A 19,205-nucleotide genomic window follows, 5' to 3' on the forward strand; every position below is an offset into this window, starting at 1 on the left:
TCTGGTCCCGCAGGTGCCAGGAAACTGGACCAGGTGACCCTCTCAGACTCCCCTGAGCCCTCTGTAACCTCGTTCTCGCCCCCTCGTGGGCTCTGACCTAGAGGGGGGGGGGGGGGGGGGGGGGGGGGGGGAGCCAGCTCGGGAGCCACCGGCGCTAGGACCCAGCGCGGCCGGAAGCGGGTGGTGGGGCCGCGCGGGAGAATCTGCGCCCCGCGACGCGCGGCGGGAGGGCGGGCGCGCGGCTGGTGAGCGCGCTGGCGCGAGGGCGCGAGGGCGCGCGCCGAGCGGGGCGGACAAAGGGGCGGGCGGCGGCGCGCGAGCCGGAGGGCGGAGCCGCGGGCCGGGCGGGCAGGTGCGCGCGGGCTGGAGGGCGGAGCCGCGATGCCGCGATGGAGCGCAGCCCGGGCGGGCGCCGGGGCCGGGGCCCGAGCACCAGGCGGAGCGCGAGCCGGAGCCGCAGCCGGAGCCCGGGTCAGGCCGGGGGCCGGGAGCGCAGGGCCGGGCTGCTCGTAGCGGTGGCGACCGAGCCCCCCAGCGGCTGAGGGGCTTCCTCCCAGCGCCCGCCGGTGGCCGGGACCCAGTAAAGCCCCCGCAGCCGAGGAGCGCGGGGAGCCCCCCTCCACATTCAGGATCCGGCGAGCCTCGGGGAAGAGGGGGCCCTCCTGGATCCGACACGGAACGACTCCCCTGCGGGGAAAGCGGAGACTTCCTCGGTATTTAGAAGACAGCGAGCCCCCTACTGCACCGCAAGAACTCCCCCTCCTCAGTCTGGGCCCCCCAAGACCTAGAACGCAGTGCCCCCCAGGCCGGGAACCCCCTCCCAAGATCCGGTCATTACAACTCCACACCTCAAGACAAGAAGACCCAGCTCAGAACGCCCCTAGATCAGGGGATCCCAATCCCCCCCAACTCTGGTACAAAGAAATCCCAAATCTAGGCAGCCGGGGAGAGCAAGAGACACCCTCACCAGCAAGAAGCCTCGGGGACCCCCCAAAGCTTCAGTACTGGGGCGACTGAGCCCCTGGCGGCACCGCTTGCACCCCGGTCCATGGTCGTGGCGCCCTGAGCCCCCGGGGCCGGGCAGACGAAGACCGCGACGGCGCCCAGGCCCCCTGCCGCGGCGTCCCCGCGGCCCCAGCCCAGGTAAGCCGGGCCCAGGTGAGGGGCGGCAGGTGAGTAGTCACCGAGGTCCCCATAGCCCTGCAGGTGGGGAAAGAAGTATCGGGTTGCGCGCTCCCCCTTCCCCAGCGTCGCCATGGAGCTGAGGCTGAAGGACGTCTCTTTGTGTCTCGCTTGGAGGAGCCGCCCCCTCCTCCTCTCCCTTCCCCCACCCCACTCCCTAGTCTTGAGGCTCGGGCGCAGCTCCCCAGCCCCACGGGGGAGTGGTGGTGGAGCCCGTTGTACCATGAAGAGGGGGGAAGAGGGCGGAGAGTCCCCCCCAAAAGCTGCGAGCCTGGAGGTTGGACCCCAGGTCCCTGGAGTGTGTATACCCCTCCCCCACGGCCAAGCTGAGCTTCTAGTGAGGTCCTCTCCAGGAGGGGAAAATTTGGGGGAGCCCACAGGTGAGGGGGGCTGCCTTATGTGGCCCTAGGTGATGGCTGGGGCTTCGGTGTGTGTCTTTGTCTGTGAGAGCGCAGGGAAGGGGTGTGTTTGAGAGGATGAATGGGAATCGCATCTTCCCAGTGACTTGGCTGCCGGACCCCGGCCACACTGGGGGTCTTCACCTAGACCATACTTTGTACTCCCTGTGGGACAGAGAGGGAGTTTGTATCCCCCAAAGTGAGGCGCTAGTTTCTGGGGAGGAGAGGTAGCCTAAAGGAATAAGCCATTTCAGGTCAGGGCACCGTTCTGTTCCTGTTTGTCCCAGGGACAGCAACCCAAGTCCTTCCCTTCCCCTCCTAACCTGGAGAACACCCAGGTTAAACCAAGGATTGGCTCAGTGTGTCCCAGACAACCAAGGGCCCATTCCAGAGTCTCCCTGCGGCTTTCCAGGTGGTATACACGGCTGTACCCCAGCCTGGCCCTCAGTGAGGTCCTGAACCCCAGGCTCTACCGCATATGGGGAAGCTGAGAGGCCCTAGGGGACATTGTACCCTGAAATCCTGAATCAGAGATCCTGAGAAGGAGCTGGACTGCATGGAAGGAACACACTCTGGGCTGCTAGGAGTTCCCCCAATCTCTTCTCTCTGAGCCTTCTGCAGGCAAGCAGTGATGCTGGACCCGTTTGATAGGTGCGCAAACTGAGGCTTGGGAAGGCGGGATCCAGGGTATGGCTAGCCCTGCCAATAGTTCCTTCACTTATTCATTCAACAAACCTTTCACCAGTGTCTGTGATGGACCATGCACTAGAGTCGGGGTCCTTTTCCCCACTTCATTCCTATCTCCTTTCTTGATGTCTCCTGATCATCAGACCCCTGGGCACGTCCCATTGGGCCTGTTGAGGTGGACCTGGCCAGGTCCAGCTGACAGATTCTTGACCCCACACCTGAATCACCTGATCCCTGTCCTGCTACAGCCTTGGGAGCCCTGAGCCTGGGTGGCTGAGTCCTCATCTCCCACCTTCCCAGCACAAAGTGCCCCCACCCCCAACTGCTGCTGGCACTGATCCAAGGGTGAGGGTGTGACCAGCAAGAGAAGAGGGTGGGGGGCGCTTGATGCGGGCAGACCTCTGGCAGCCCCTCCTGCCAATTTCCAGACAGTTGAGGCAGCCACCTTCAGCACAGGCTGTGGGGGAACCAGGCGCCCTGAAGACTAGGTGACCTTGGGCAAGCGTGTGGCACTTCCCAGAGAAAATGACAGAGAATGAGCCTCTCTGCAGCTTGAAGGGCGGTTGGAGATCGAAATTGGGCAGGAGAAGCATCCAGGTTTGCTCTACCCATTGCTGAAGGAGTTCATTTCCCCCCAGTGGGGGTTGCCAGAAGCCCAGGGCTTTGTCACACACCCCACAGGCAAGGCAGTGGAACCAGAGGCTGAAGAGCAGAAATTTGAGTCACTGTGACCAGGGCAAATCATGAGGAGGCCAGAGGAGGACAAGGAGCAAGACCTCCCCTCCTCACTAACCTGCAGTGGCTCCCCATTGAGTCCAAAATCAAGTTGCTGAGTCCAGACAGTGACAGCTCCTGCAGCCTGGCCCTAAACCACCTCTCCTAGCCCATCTCCTCCATGTCCTCTAATTCTCTCCCTCCGTCACGTGCTCTTCCCCTGACCTGAAAAGCCCCACTCTAGGATGCTTCCGGAGCAGTTTTCTGCCTCCACCTCCCTTTTTGAGCTGACCTGAGCTGGCACGTAGTAGAGAGCTGAATTTGATTGGTTGGCGGCTTGGTGGCTTGGAGGTAGTGGCGTGTGTCTACATGTGCAGTGAGAGTTTTTCTCCACATCTAGACTCAGCTCCAGGAGACGGGAACCAGGTTTGTCTTGTCCACACTGCATCAGCATTGTCTAATTCAGAGCCCAGCGTATGGTAGGGCACGTGCTGTAAAATACAGCCTATAGACGATTTTTGTTGGCCCAGTGTATTTTACATGTTTGCCTTTGTTGTGAGTGCTTAAAAAAAAAAAAAAAAAAAAAAACGTTGGGGGAAGCAATTTCACATTCAAAAGCTGATTTTTGGATCTTCTTGAAAAATCAGATGATATGGCAACCCCAGGCCACAGCAGGAGAATGACCACCTTCTTTAGACAGGGCCCATGCCTTCCAGTCGACCCACAGGCAGCCCATTTGCTCCCTTAGGCCACCTCCTGGACCCTGAAGCTGGCATCTGGGTTTGAAGGCCCAGAAAAATCTTCTTTTTTTTTTTTTTTTTTTTTTTTTTGTGAGACAGAGTTTCGCTCTTGTCGCCCAGGCTGGAGTTCAATGGTGAGATCTTAGCTCACTGCAACCTCCAGTCACCCGGGTTCAAGCGATTCTCCTGACTCAGTCTTCTAAGTAACTGAGATTAAAGACCCCAGCATCACGCCCAATTATTATTTTATTTTAATTTTTGAGACAGTGTCTCGCTTTGTCGCCCAGGCTGGAGCGTCATGGCGCTATCTCGGCTCACTGCAACCTCCGCCTCCCAGGTTCAAGCAATTCTCTGCCTCAGCCTCCCGAGTAGCTGGGATTACAGGCACCTGCCACCATGCCTGGCTAATTTTTTGTATTTTTAGTAGAGATGGGTTTCACCATGTTGGCCAGGCTGGTCTTGATCTCCTGACCTCGTGATCCACCCGCCTCAGCCTCCCAGAGTGCTGAGATTACAGGCGTAAGCCACTGCACCCGGCCACACCTAACTAATTTTTGTATTTTTGGTAGAGACGAGGTTTCACCATGTTGGCCAGGCTGGTCTCGAACACCTGACCTCAGGTGATCCACCTGCCTCAGCCTCACAAAATGCTGGGATTACAGGCATGAGCCACCACACCCAGCCCAAAAAATCTTTGTTCAGTGGGCAGCCTTTGTCTGTGTGTGTTCTGCACTCACTGGTGTTCCCTTCCACCCCCATGGTCAAATTAGAAGGAGCACAGAGCGGTGTTCATCCAGGGTCTAAAGGGCTACGTGGTGAAGTGAGCCTGAACTTCTCCAGCCTGGTTCCACTTTCCACTCTTGATCCCGTCTTGCACCCTTACCTCTGAACTAGTGACATCCAGCAACCAAAAACCTGTTTTCTCTGTCCCACTTGCCCCATATGTCCCAGGGATGGCAAACCCGAGTCCTTCCCTTCCCCTTCTGACCTGGTTCTAGGTGCAGGTCTTACTCAGGACTCTTGGGGCAGGGCTGCTGTCCAGGGTTCCATTCACCCCTCTGACCAGAGAAGAATTGGATGAAAGCTTCTTGCAGCTGTAAGTTTCTTCCTTCTAACTTTCTAAGACTAAGTCCAAGTTGGTCTAAGTTTTGGTCAGGCAGGAGAGCTGGGGGCCTAAATATAGGAGTTACTCAAAAATATTGGCCAGGTGCGGTGGCTCATACCTGTAATCCCACCACTTTGGGAGGCTGAGACACGGAGATCATTTGAGGTCAGGAGTTCAAGACCAGCCTGGCCAACTTGATGAAACCCTGTCTCTACTAAAAATACAAAAAATTAGCCAGGCGCAGTGGCATATGCCTGTACTTCCAGCTACTAGGGAGGCTGAGGCAGGAGAATTGCTTGAACCCAGGTGACAGAAGTTGCACTGAGCTGAGATTTCACCACTGCACTCCAGCCTCGGTGACAGAGTAAGAGTCCGTCTCAAAATAAAAATAAAAAAAATTTGTCATTTCCTAAACAGAAATGAAACTGATGGGCGTTGTGGAGTAGCTGGGCTGGGGGCCAGCAGCAGGCCCCTGTCATTGGGCATGGCTCTAGAAGGGAGTTCACCCTTTTTCTGAACACAGGTCTCCAGTAGCCTGAGGTCAAAAGAGATACCAGAGCACCATGGTGGAGAGCTCAGGCTCTGGACTCTGCCTGGGCTTGAAGCTCACTGAGCTGCTGTGTGACCTTCAACAAGGCATTTACCCTCTCTGGGCCTCAATGCCCTTGTCTATAAAACAGGAATAATACTGTCTTGCAGGATCATCAGGGGGATTAAACAGGCTAAAGAATGAAAGGGACCTAGGACAGGGTATCCCATATCAAAAGTGCTCACTAACTATTGGCCCTTATTAAATGGGGCATCGGCAGGTGGGTGACTGCACCTCCACAGTTACACTTCCTTGGGAGCTGGTCTAGGGAGGCAGAGGCTTCTGGTTCTGTCCTCAAGAAAGGGAAGGGATCTCTGGGAGGCAGGATAGCATTGTGCCGTGGAGCTTGCCCCTGCCCCGGGTGTGGGTGAGGGTGGAGGCCCTTCCTGAGGCTCTCCTAGCACTCTGCCTGAGGGCTGGGACCATGGTTTTGTGGTTAAAGCCCTCCTCCTTCCCAGCCTATGCTTTCCACGTGAGGTGCCTGCTGCCTTGTGCTGGAGAGTTTCCTGGAGACTTTCTGCCCCAGGAGGATGGGCCCCAGGCCAAAGCCTTCCCCAAACCACCCCTCCCCTGCCCCCCTTTCTGCTCCCCGTTTCAGATCTCAGGTAGCAGTGGCAGCTAGGCCTGGAAAGGCCAGTTAAAGTCCCCTCTCCTCCCCAGCCACCCTCCCTTCGCCCCACCATTGCCTGGCCACACCTGGAGAGAGAACAGGTCCAGCTCAGCCCCACCTTGGGAAACCATGTAACATCAGGATTGGAGAGGAAGCAGTGGAACATCTCTTAGTGTCGAGTGCTCAGTGCTGGACAGCGTTTTCTCATTTAGCCCTGAGGATAGCACCATGTTAACCCCAGAGTCAGGATTTGCACCCAGCTCTGTGGGCCACCAAAGGTTTGTGTGCAGCCAGCATCTGAGTGCCCAGGTTTGAAACCCACCTCCACCATTCTCTGGCTGCGTGACCTTGGGCAGGTCAGTTATCTCCTGGGCCTCAGTTTCCTTTGACGTAGAATGGAGATAATAATAGCTGCCACTTCCTAAAGTCGTGAGGATTAAGTGGATCTGTTGCAGGTGAAGCGCTTGAGCAGGGCCTGCTGCTTAAGCGTTTGTTCTGTCCTGCCCTGCCGGGGTATGCAAATAAGCCGACCCAGGCCCGGGGACCCGCTGTGACCTCGCACTGCACTAGCACTCCTTCCCCCATGGCTTTAGGCAACCACCAGAGGGGCCGAGGATATTCCAACTGCCTTTGGGCTTTGGGATGGCCCCAAGGGGCTGGGAGATGGGGCAAGGGTGGGGCTGGAGGGGACCATCCTCCTTTTCCTCCTGATCTGGGCCCAGAGAGGCTGCACAGTGCTGGGCCCCCACTGCCTCCAGGGCAGCTTTTCTGGGTCTGTTTGGGCCCCCCCACCATAGCAGAAAGGGGTTTACCTATCCATGAGCATAACTTGTGACTTTCTGAGCCAGGGTTCAAGGCCTTGCAGAGAGGAGACTTTTCCACCTTGTGAGCTCAGGTGCCTGCCAGCCCTGACCCTAGGTGTCTCCAGGAGGCACAGTGGGGCCCGCAGATAACCCAGCTTAGTGGTAAAAAGCACAATCCCTAGATGCAGCTGTGTGACCTTGGACAAGGTGCTTAATCTCTCTGTGCCTCAGGTTCATCATCTATAAAAAAGGGGGATGATATTAGTACCTGCCTCTTAGGGTCATTGTGAGGAGTCAAAGAATGAACGTAAAGTGCCGTGAATGGCACCCGGTACCCATTAAGGGTTTGTTGTTCGTTTTCTGCTCAAAGCCGTGAGCAGAAAGGGAAAGTTAGCCCCATGTTTACAGATGGAGAAAACTGGAGGTGTATGGGTGAAGGTGTTTCCTCAAGGTTCCGTAGCTGGGATTTAGGGAAGAGTCTGCCTCCCTTGATACCATTCACACGTGGTCCACAAGCCAAGGCCAGTCAAATGGACCTGAGGGGACCTCACCTGGGCTCCAGGGCTAGATTTCCTGCCCTGTGGTTCCACTCACACGGGGCCATGGCAGTAAGAATTGTGCCAGGGAGGAATCTGCAGCTCTGGCCCCAGGCCTCCCTGAGAACCTCTAAGCTTCCCCACCCCCTCCTCAGCCCCACTCCAAGGACAGTGTGCAACACTGCCACAGCTGGCCTTGGAGTTTCTGAGTCTGGTCGGGTCAGGTTGACGCTGTCACTTTTCACTTTTCCGGGCTAGGTTGGCTTCAGGAAGGATTTGTTCAGGTCTGGGGTTTGGAGTGCATCCTACTTGGAGTGGAAGGCAGGTCCCCGCCATGGCTTCGGAGGCCCTGAATGACAACGGCCATCTCTTCTCACCTCTGCTCTCTTCTCCTGCCCTTCACTCCCTTATCCCTGTGCACACAGCAGGTCCCACCTCTAGGCCGCCACACAGTGCCCTCTGCCAGGAGAGCCCGCCCACCACAGTGCCCATTGTCCCTTGTCTCTTTCCCTGCTCTGCTGTTCCTTGAGGACTTCTCACTGCCTGACACACATCTGCTCATCTTTGTCATTGTGTGCCTCCAAACTAGAATATGAGCTCTTTGAGGGCAGGACAGTTTGTTTGGTTCACGAATGTATTCCAGGCCCAAAAATAGTACCAAGCACATAGTAGGTGCTCAACAAATACTTATTGAATATTTTGGAGCCAGATAGATAATCTCTACTGACTTCTTAGCTGTGTGACACAGGACACATCACTTAAGCTTCCTATCTTTTTCTTTCTTTCTTTTCTTTTCTTTTTTTTTTTTGAGATGGGATCTCACTCTGTTACCCAGGCTGGAGTGCAGTGGTGCCATCACAGCTCATGGCACTTTTGACCTTCCAGGCTCAAGTGATCCTCCCACTTCAGCCTCCCGACTAGCTAGGACCACAGGCGCATGCCACCATGCTTGGCTCATTTTTAAAAAATTTTGTATAGAAATGGGGTCTTGCTATGTTGCCCAGGCTCATCTTGAATTCCTAAGCTCAAGTCATCTGCCTGCATTAGCCTCCCAAAGTGCTTGGATTGCAGGTGTGAGCCACTGTGCCCGGCCAAGCTTCTATCTCAGAGTCTCAGTTTCCTGAGCTGTAAAGGACGTAAGGGGAATAATAATAGCTTCTCCTGAGATTGTCGTGAGGTTGAAATGAGTCAATATATATACAGTGCTTATACTTTCAGTGGCTCATAAATGTTGGCTATTACTAATAATACCCTAACCTGCGCTGTTATTTTATTATTTCACTTTACTGAGGATGGGGAAATGGGGCCATGGAGACAGTAAGTGACAGATCCAAAGCTTCCAGGCTAGCAGTGGTAGTGAAAGCCTGAACCTGGACCGCAGGCACCTAGGCTGGGCTGTCTTCGGTCCATCCCAGTGTAGGAGCTCAGGGAGGCGAAGGAGGTGAGGGCTGCAGCTGGAGAAGGGCCCATCTCTTCTGGGGCCTTTGCTCACCCAGCCATCTCACCAGAGACCACCACTTGCCCACTGGTAGACATTCAACTCAGTCCCCTTGCCTGTCAGCCAGTGGTGGGCACCCACAGTGCCCAGCATCCTCCATCCTGTTAATACCCCTGAGTGCTGGGCCCCCTGCTCACCCAGGCAGCCAGGCTGGGAAGACCTCCCCAGCCCATCCCACACCCCCGGGGGCTGCCCCAGGCCCTGCACCCTCCAGTAGCCAGGAGGATAGGACCCAGGGCGCCTGCCTCCCACAGTGCCTCACTGGGGAGAGCAGGAGAGGCTGGAGAGCCTGTTCCAGCTCTGGGCACCAGCTGCAGGAAGGCAGCGTCACAAGCTATTAATAGCCACCAAAGATGTGCCCCAAGAAGGGGCGGACTGTGCACCAGCTGGGCGGGGAGGCTGAGGCAGAGGCCGGAGCCGAACAAGAGTTCACAGCCCCGGGAACCCCAGGCTGCCCCTGGTGGGAAGGGCAGTGAGGAAGAATATCCAAGTGTCTGCAGCTTGATCTCGGGAAAGTCTGAACTCTTCCTCCCAGGCTCCCCATGTGGGAAGTGGAGGAGCAGGGTCAGGTGATCCCTACAGTGCCTTCTGGCTCCAGTGGATTCAGGGGTGAGATTCAGCAGAGCCAAATGGCCTCCATCTACAGAACAGAAGACGAGGGCACAGTGAGTGGAAGGCCTTCCCCAGGCTCACTTGCAGAGTCAGTGACAGATCCAAGGTCCAGGCCCCTCTGACCAGCAACTTCTTACTCACACCCACTTTGTGCCCCATCCTGTTAAATGAGCATTCTCAGCCCCATTTTACTGATGGGCAAACTGAGGCTTAGGCAGGTGGCACAAACTGCCCAAGGTCACACAGCTAAGAAGGGGTGGAGCCAGGATTTATACCCCGAAGGAAAGACAAGGAGGGGATTTGAGAATATTCTCCTCCTTCTCCTTGTGAGCCAAAATAGAATGCTTGCTGGCGTCTGTATTTGAGTTGAGGACCAAGGGGAGGAAGAGGCCTTATCTAGAGGCTTGTAGGCTCCCGGGAGCCCTATCCCTGCTGTTGTGTGTAGAAGTATGCATGTGCTACATGGGACATTTTTCAGGGGAGAAGGTCCTGAGCCTCATGGTGCTCTGTGAAGGCAGAACTACCAGCTTAGCTCATAGTCTCTCCAGTTGGAAAACTGGAGAGAAGGAGGGGCTGGCCAGGGCTCCCTGGGACCAACAGCAGAGGCTGAAATTTTTCCAAGCACCTCACTAGCCTGGCTTGGTGCCCCCCCCCCCCCCGCCCCACCCTCTGGCAGTGAATAGGAGAGTCCACAAGTGAACAGATTTCTGCACTGGAGTAAACAAAGGCGAAGGTCGGGGACATCCTTCAGGGAAGGTGTTATAAGGCAGAGAGCCAGGCTGGTACACCCACCTCAGGACATAGAGGGAGGCCTCCGCTTTGGGTAGGGTGTGAAGGGGGCTCCCAGATTCCTCCCCACCTTCCTGAGCACAGACTGGCCTGCTGTGGGAATTCAGGGGACAGTTGTTCTCTGGCCCTTCTCTGGGGGTGCCAGGCAGGTAGGCAGGCAGGTGCAACCCCTCCCTGGCACTTTCCTCTGGCGCTGTCTGATCTCCTGGTTCTTTTTACTCCCCAGACCCAACTGGATTGTACCTGGTAGGAATTTTCATGCCTACCCTACCCCTTTTCACCTAGTTCCTGCCATTCTCCTCAGAGGTTCATTCATTCATTCAACAAATATTTACTAAGTGCCTTCTATACTCCAGGCACATGTTAGCAGCTGGAGGATACAGCAGTGAACAAGACCAGGCAGTACAATCCCTGCCCTCCAGCTGCTTAAGTTGTCAGGAAGTTGGTACATTATGTCAGAAGTTGGTACATTATATAATACATGAGAAAGTGATACATACTACCAGAAAAAAAAATAGAGCAGGGGATGGGGGGTTGGGAGTGCAGTAGGGTAACCCTGGTTGAGAAGGTGTCATTTGAACAGAACTTGTAGGAAATGAGCCGTGCTGTGGATACCTAGGGGAAGATCTGTCCAGGCAGAGGGACTTGCCCCCAGACAGGGGACTGGCATGTTCAGGGAACAGTAGGGGGACCAGCGTATTGAGCAGAGGGAGGGAGAAGATGGGGAGGAGATGGGCCAAAGAGTAAATGGAGGGCCATGGTAAGGGCTTTGGAACACAATGAGAGCCAGTAGAGGCTGCTGAGCCTGGGAGTAAGGGGATGCTCCCTGGCAGCTGTGTTGAGAGGGCTTGGAGGCAGGGACCAGTTAGCAGGTTGCTGTGGTAGCTGAGAAGTGACTGATAATGGCTCAGAGAGGTGGGAGTGAGTGGAGAGTGACCAGGTTGCGTGCTGAGGTGGCTAACCACCTTGCTAATGTCTAGTGTTGATTCTAGAGTTATTTTATGCAAATACAAATGAGAAACCTATTCTTACTTCTCACCATTTCCTTTTTTTTTTTTTTTTTTTTTTTGAGACAGGATCTTGCTCTGTTACCCAGACTGGAGTGCAGTGGTGCAATCATAGCTCACTGCAGCCTCGAATTCCTGGGTTCGAGAAATCCTCCCACTCAGTCTCCTGAGTAGCTGGAACTACAGGCACATGCCACCACTCCTGCCTGCTTTTCAAAAAAGTTTTGTAGAGATAGGATTTCACCATGTTGCCCAGGCTGGGCTCAAACTCCTGGGCTCAAGTGATCCTCCCTTGTTGGCCTCCTAAAGTGCTGGGATGATAGGCATGAGCTACCACACCCACGATTTTCCCCCATTGCAAGGTGGCATATTAACTACCTAGGACTGTCTGGCCATGTCCCAAAGTGACACTGAGGCCCAGAGAGGGTGAGGGAGCTAGTGACAGCTGCTGTGTTTCACCAAGAAGCAGCCCCTTCCTACTTGGCTGGGAGAGGTTTAGTGCCACAGCTCTGTGGGGTGGGATGGGGGCTGTTGGGCACGCTCCAGAAATTCCAAACACACTCACCCTTTAACCTAGCAAGCCTGTTTCTAGACTTTATCATACGGATTCACCTGCACGTGGCAAAATGACTTCTGTACAAGGCTACTCATTGTTTATAGTAATAGCAAAAGGTTAGTCACGACCCAAGTGTCTGTCATTCAGAGTTTGGTTAAATGAATGGCAGTACATCCATATATGCCTTTCAAGCCCTGGGGGCCTGGGTTCCAGTTCTGCGGCAGTTCCTCCGTGCCTGGCTCCCTGTCCTCCTGGAACCTCCCCCAGCCTCGCACTTAATGCTGGACAGGCCTGGGTGCTGTCCACGCCTGCGGTGCTGAAGACAGTGCAGCTGGAGAGAGGCTGGTGCTGCGAACCAGAGACTGAGAATAGAGAAGGGGAGACAGAGCAGGGGGACGTTCAGGGTTCAGTCTCTGGCTCTGCCACTGAGGAGCTGAGTGACTTTGGGCAGGTTGCTTAAGCCCTCTGATCCTCAGTGTCCTTATCTGTAAAATGGGGCTGCCATGAAGATTGATTGACAGCAGCAATATAAAGCCTCAGGACACTGATAAAACAAATGGTAATTTTTTTTTCTTGAGATGGAGTCTCACTCTGTTACCCAGGCTGGGGTACAGTGGCACCATCCCGGCTCACTACAATCTCCACCTCCCGGGTTCAAGTAATCCTCCCAACTCAGCCTCCCGAGTAGCTGGGATTATAGCCATGCACCACCACACCCAGCTAATGTTTGTATTTTTGGTAGAGATGAGTTTTCACCATGCTGGCCAGGCTGGTCTCTAACTCCTGACCTCAAGTGATCCACCCACCTTTGCCTCCCAAAGTGCTGGGATTTCAGGTGTGAGCCACCACGTCCAGCCAATAAATGGTAATTTTTACTCTGTCATTTCAGAGACAGTGAAGCATAGTGATTAAGCTTTTGGACACTGGAGTGGTGGTTCCTGGATTTGAATCTTGGCTCTGCCACCTATTGGATGTATGATCTTGAACAAGTGACATGACCACTCTGTGCCTCAGTTTCCACATCTGTCTATCGGGGTTAATAATAGTCTCTGTGTCATAGGACATTGTGGGGATTAGGTGAGTTCATTTACATGAGACGCTTGGTACATGACAGGGGTTCCCTGAGTGTCAGCTATTTATCATCACTTTCTTCCCTGTTGGCATCATCAACCTATTCTAGCACCCCCAGCCTCTCTGTTCACAGCGGCCGCTGTTACTCACAGCCACCCCCATCTGTACTGCACTGTGCTGGGGCTGGGGCTGGGGCTGGGGCTGTTGGAGGGAGACAGCACCTTGCCCTGCAATGCCCTGGCTACTAGCCCAGCCCTGCCCACTGACTTCCTATGTAACTTTCGGCAAATCGCTGTTCCTCTCTGGCCATTAGTCTCTGTGCCTGTGAAATGGGACTGATGATACTTTGCGCAGGCCCTTGGGAAAATAGCTATGTGCCTACAGGGTCACATTCAGGAAAGCCAAGATATAAAAAGTTACAATTTCCCAAACACGTAGAGAATTATTCACCCAGCATTTGTCACACCCTGGCTAAGTGCTGGGAATAGTGAGATGATGAAGGCATAGGGCTTGCTTTCAAGGAGCTCTTGGGTTTCTTGCTGGGTTGCTAATCCCCTTCAAGGCCTATTCAGGTGCCACCTCCTGATTTAGGAAGCCACCCTGATCCCCATTGCCAGGGCTCTGCTTGGAAATGTTGGAGCCCTGACCATTGCCCTGGCCTCATGGTTATGTGTGTCCATATTTTACCTGCCTCTCTGATTTGTGGGCTCATTCCCACTTGTCTGTTGCATTGCTCTAACATCGGCACCCCATGCCAACACCCCGCACAGTGCCTGAGCCCGAATAGCTTGCAAGTTACATAAACTCAACTCAAACTAGCTGAATTAAGCCAAGAAGGAAGTATATTGATTCATGAAACAAATGTTCAAGAGTATAATTGGCTTTAGGCATGCTTGGCCCCAGAACTCAAAGTCATCGGAAATCTCTCCACCTTTCTCTCCTCTCTGCTTATATCTTCGTTGCTTTATTCTCAAGCGGGCTCTCCCCTTCCCCCATGATGGAAAAGCCAACCCACAGAAGCGGCACAGCTGTGTCCTGCAGCTTTGCAGCCCAGGGTGAGAGGGTCCCTCTTTCCTGATGGCTGCACCAACAGTCCTAGGGCTAGATCTCGGTGGGTCACCTTTGGTCACTTGTTCATCTCTGAACAAGTCACAGTGTCCTGGCAGATGGGATCGATCTGCTGATTGGTCAGGCCCTCCCTGCAAAACCATGCAGGAGACATCCCTTCTAAACTTCATGGGCAGAGAGAGGGCCATTACTACAAGGAAGGGAAACTGATGTGGAACAGAAAACACCACATGCCCATTCAAGAATCCGCTGAAAATATGTAAGCAAGGCAAGGATTGGGTCAAATCTGGTTTTAAGACAGTTTATCTGACTGTGTATATAAGAAAGATCAGGGCTGGGCATGGTAGCTCACGCCTGTAATCCCAGCACTTTGGGAGGCTGAGGTGGGTGGATAACTTGAGGTCAGGAGTTCAAGACCAGCCTGGCCAACGTGGTGAAACATGTTGAAACATGGTCTCTACTAAAATACAAAAATTAGCCAGGCGTGGTGGCAGGCACCTGTAATCCCAGCTACTCGGGAGGCTGAGGCAGGAGAATCGCTTGAACCCAGGAAACAGAGGTTGCAGTAAACCAAGATTGCACCACTGCACTCCAGCCTGGACAACAGAGCAAGACTCTAAAAAAAAAAGAGAGAGAGATTGGGACCAAGTGCGGTAGCTCACGCCTGTAATCCCAGCACTTTGGGAGGCCGAGGCAGGCGGAAGTTTGAGACCAGCCTGACCAACATGGTGAAACCCTGTCTCTACTAAAAATACAAAATTGGCCGGGTGTGGTAGCACACACCTGTAATCCCAGCTACTTGAGAAGCTGAGACACAAGAAGCACTTGAACCTGGGAGGTAGAGGTTGCAGTGAGCTGAGATGCACCATTGCACTCCAGCCTGGGCAACAAGAGCAAAACTCCATCTCCAAAAAAAGAAAAGAAAGAAAGAAAGATCTGGCGGGGAGAAACTTAGAGGCAGGTGAGGGGTCATATGGAAGTGCAGAGAGTGGGCTCGGTTCTGCAGGCTAAGGGAATTCAGCTCTGGCCCCCTTGCCTTACAGAGAAGCAAAGTGAAGCAGGTGAGAGAGGTCAGAGGTGCTCAGGGCCTGAAGTTCCACCATATGGCTGCTTTCTTCACAGGGGCTTTTAATAATAACACTAACCTAGAAGTGAGGTGACCCACCCAAGAACAGTCCTCCTGTCCATGCCTTCCTTCCAGGCCAGCATCTTGTTAAGGATACCCTTGGAGTCTGTCCATGCGAGGGGCACAGCACAAGTCCAGCGGCCTGAGGGAGAGGACCTGGGCATAGGGACAGAGAATCTCTTGGGAACCCAGTGTGAGAGTCAGAAAGGCCTGTGTGGCATCGCTTGGTGCAGTCTCGACCGCCGACGGAGTCCCCAGCAGATGAGCATCCAGGCTCGCTTCTCCACTCCCAGTGAGCAGAGCGCACTTCCTTCCTGCGTCTTCTTGCTATGAGTCGATGTCTGCCTGGGTCGGCCTTTGGAGCCTTGCAGAACACAGTGTATGTGAGCATGGGATCTGAAGCCCAAAAGCCTGAGTTCAAATCCCAGCACTGCTAATCATGAGCTCTTAGGCAAGTTACTCAGCCCATCCGCACCTTAGTATAACAGAATACCCCAGACAGGGCAATTCGTAATGAATGGAAATTTATTTCTTATGGCTCTGGAGGCTGGGAAGTCCAAGATCAAGGCACCAGCATCTGGTGAGGGCCTTCTTGCCACATCATCCCACAGCAAAAGGGCAAGAAAGAGAGAGAGGAAGGGAGGGATCAACCAAAAGGAGGCCAGACATCCGTTTATAGGGAACCCACTCCTGCCATAACAGCATTAATTCATTAATAAGGACAGAACCCTCATGGTCTAATCACCTCTGAAAGCACCCACCTCAAGCCCAGTGCAGTGGCTCATGTCTGTAATCCCAGCACTTTGGGAGACTGAGGCAGGCAGATCATGAGGTCAGCAGTTCGAGACCAACCTGGCCAACGTGGTGAAAACCCATCTCTACTAAAAATACAAAAATTAGCCGGGCATGGTGGCTCATGCCTGTAGTCCCAGCTACTCAGGAGGCTGAGGCAGGAGAATCGCTTCAACCTGGGAGACGGAGGTTGCAGTGAGCCGAGATCGTGCCACTGCACTCGAACCTGGGCAACAGATGAGACTCAGTCAAGAAAAAGAAAAAGAAAAAGAAAAAGAAAGAAAGAAAGAAAGAGAGAAAGAGAGAAAGGAAGGAAGGAGAAAGAAAGAAGGAAGGAAAGATAGAAGGAAGGAAGGAAATAAATAAATTTCAAGATGAGTTTTGGAGGGGACATTCAAACCATAGCAGTATCTCTTCCTGTAAAATGAGGATAGTGACAGTAGCATCCACCTCCCAGGGTTGCTGGGCTTATTATGTAGTAGATTTAATCCACAGTGGTTAGCACAGTGCCCGGCATATAGTAAATGCTCAAGAAATATTTGCCAGCATAATTATTCTCCCACAGAGCAGGATAGGAACAGGCCCTCCTCTCTTTACAGGCCAGTCACTCTCCACCCACTTCTGTAACTGGTTCCTTGTCACTCGGTGCCCAGTGTTGTCACCATCCTGGTTAACTTCCTCTGGCCACATTCCAGGCAGTTGAACATGCTAAGATTCCAATCTAATCTCTCTGGTTTGTTTGTTTTGAGATGCAGTCTCGCTCTGTCACATCGCTCTGTCACCCAGGCTGGAGTGCAGTGGCACCATCTCGGCTCACTGCAACCTCCCCCTCCCGAGTTCAAGCGATTCTCCTGTCTCAGCCCTCTAAGTATCTGGGATTACAGGCGCCCACCACCACGCCTGGCTGATTTTTGTATTTTTAATAGAGATGGGGTTTCACCATGTTGTCCAGGCTCGTCTCAAACTCCTCACCTGAAGTGATCTGCCTGCCTCAGCTTCCCAAAGTGCTGGGATTCCAGGTATGAGCCACCATGCCTGGCCTTTTTTTTTTTTTTTTTTTTTCCAAGACAAGGTCTCACTCTGTTGAGACCTCCCACGCTTAAGTGATCCTTTCACCTCAGCCTCCCAAGTATCTGGGACTACAGGTGTGTGCCACCATACCCAGCTAATTTTTTTGTTTCTTTGTAGATAGAGATGGAGGTCTTGCTATGTTACCCAGATGGTCTTGAACTCCTGGATTCAAGCAATCCAGCTGCCTTGGCCTCCCAATCCAAATGCTGGGATTACAGGCACAAGCTATCATGCCTGGCATCTTTGGGGTGTGTGTGTGTGTGTGTGTGTGTGTGTGTGTGTTTTGTTTTGTTTTTAATTGATAGAGATGGGGTCCTCACTCTGTTGTCCAGGCTGGAATATAGTGGTGTGACCATGTCTCACTGCAGCCTCGAACTCCTGACCTCAAGCAATCCTCCCACCTCGGCCTCCCAAAGTGGTGGGACTACAGGTGCCATCACTCGCAGCCCCAGATCTGAGCTCTTCTGCTTACTTGCTGCATAACCCTCGAACTGGGGTAGTGCCAGCTGCTGTAACAAACAAGCCCCCAGATCCCAGCAGCCGAACATGATCGAGGTTTCCCAGTGACTCCCACAACAATGCAGATGGGCAATCCTCCACAGCAGGAGGCTTTCCACACAGTGACCTGGGGACCCAGGTGCCTCCTCTCTTGTGGCTCCATCATCTTCTGAGGATTTGGAGTCCTCTGCATCAAACCACCGCGGAAGAAGAGAGCACAGATAAGCCTTCCCTGAGCCTTTGAAGCCCCAGGCTTACAGCGACACACATACCACTTCTGTGCACACTCCTGTGGCGAGCCAGTCACATGGCCGGCCTGGATGCAAGGGAGGCCAAGAAACGTGGTTCCCTGCTGGATGGCCGCTCTCCAGCCCGACTTTGTAGTATAGGAAAGGACACACACATTGCTGAGGGACAGTTGACTGTCTGTGTCATAACTATGGGCAAATCATCCACCTCTTGGGCCTCTTTTGTTGTCTGTTAAATAGAAGGCATCACTCGGTTGTGGTGACGACTGCACAGCCCTGTGTGTTTACTCAAACCATTCAATTGTTCACTCCATGGGCGAGTTAGGTGGTATATAAGTTATACCTCAATTAAGCTGTTTTTTCAAAATAAGAATTCAGGCTGGACATGGTGGCGCACACCTGTGGTCCTAGCTACTCGGGAGGCTGACGCAGGAGGATCATTTGAACCCAGGGGTTCAAGACCAGCCTGGACAAAATGGGGAAACCTCACCTCAAGCAAATGCAAATGCTTTAAAAAATAAAATAACAGAAAGCACTCCCCCCTTCTCAGGGGTTTTACGAGGACTCAGTGAATGAAATTTTTCCAAGTTGGCCACACCATGTAGGTCTGTGTGTACGTGTGTGTGTGCGTGTGTGCATGCGTGTCTGTGTGGATGCTTGTGCATCCATGCGTGTGTGTTGGGGGGAGAGCAACAAGGACTCCAAAGTAGGCCTGAGCCAGACGATGAGTTGGGTGTCGTTTCATAAGGTGGTGCCAGCACTTGCCGACCGCCAGCAGGAAGTGGTGGGCGGTTCAGTCTTGCTTCTTGCTTGGGAAACCCTCCCCCACCACGGTGGCCCTCCCCGCATGTGGCAGAGCCATGACTACTGCCATGAAGTCGGGGGGGACCCCCACCCGATGGCAGATAGAGGCCTCCCTTGGGGCCAGTGAGGACACACCCTTGAGGCGTGAGGTGTGTGCGCCCTTCCTCCACCCTCTTGAGTGTGGGTGGATGTGGCGCTGACTGCCTGGCATGAACAGAGGTCAGAGAGGCCTCCGCTGCCTGGTGCTGGCAAGTTCACAGCCGTCACATCCACAGCTGCTCCTGCAAGTGGAGGCAGGGATGACCAATGACGAAATACTTTGAGGGTTGAGTTTCCACTGAAACTCAGCCCTCTTCTGGGCCTCAGTTTCCCCACCTGGCTGGGGAATCTGGGTGCAATGTTCCCAACATCCTGCCTTGGGAAAGTACCAGAGTGAAAGGTACCAGCTTTGGAACCAATACCAATGCTAGCTGTGTGACCTTGGGCAAGTTATATAGTCTCTGTGCCTGTTTCCTCATCTCAAAAGCCGGTGCCACAGCTCACACCTGTAATCCCAGCACTTTGAGAGGCCAAGGCGGGAGGATTGCTTGAGGCCAAGAACTGGAGACCAGCCAGGGCAGCATAGCGAGACCCTGTCTCTAATTTTTTTTTTTTTTTTTTTTTTTTGGAGACGGAGTCTCGCTCTGTCGCCCAGGCTGGAG

The 19,205-nt window shown here is 53.7% G+C and overlaps 1 protein-coding gene across 1 annotated transcript in view; it reads left to right on the forward strand.

The window, feature by feature from the left end:
• Positions 1-338: 338 nt before the first annotated feature.
• The window catches only part of SBK1 (SH3 domain binding kinase 1), a 32,585-nt gene continuing 13,718 nt past the window's right edge, over positions 339-19,205 (forward strand). The window contains exon 1 of the mRNA XM_023192991.2: positions 339-1,143. The gene's annotated coding sequence lies outside the window, so the exon portion shown is untranslated. The remainder of the gene's footprint in view (positions 1,144-19,205) is intronic.

The sequence above is a fragment of the Piliocolobus tephrosceles genome, chromosome 17 (genome assembly GCF_002776525.5).
Source record: "Piliocolobus tephrosceles isolate RC106 chromosome 17, ASM277652v3, whole genome shotgun sequence".
NCBI lineage: Eukaryota > Metazoa > Chordata > Mammalia > Primates > Cercopithecidae > Piliocolobus > Piliocolobus tephrosceles.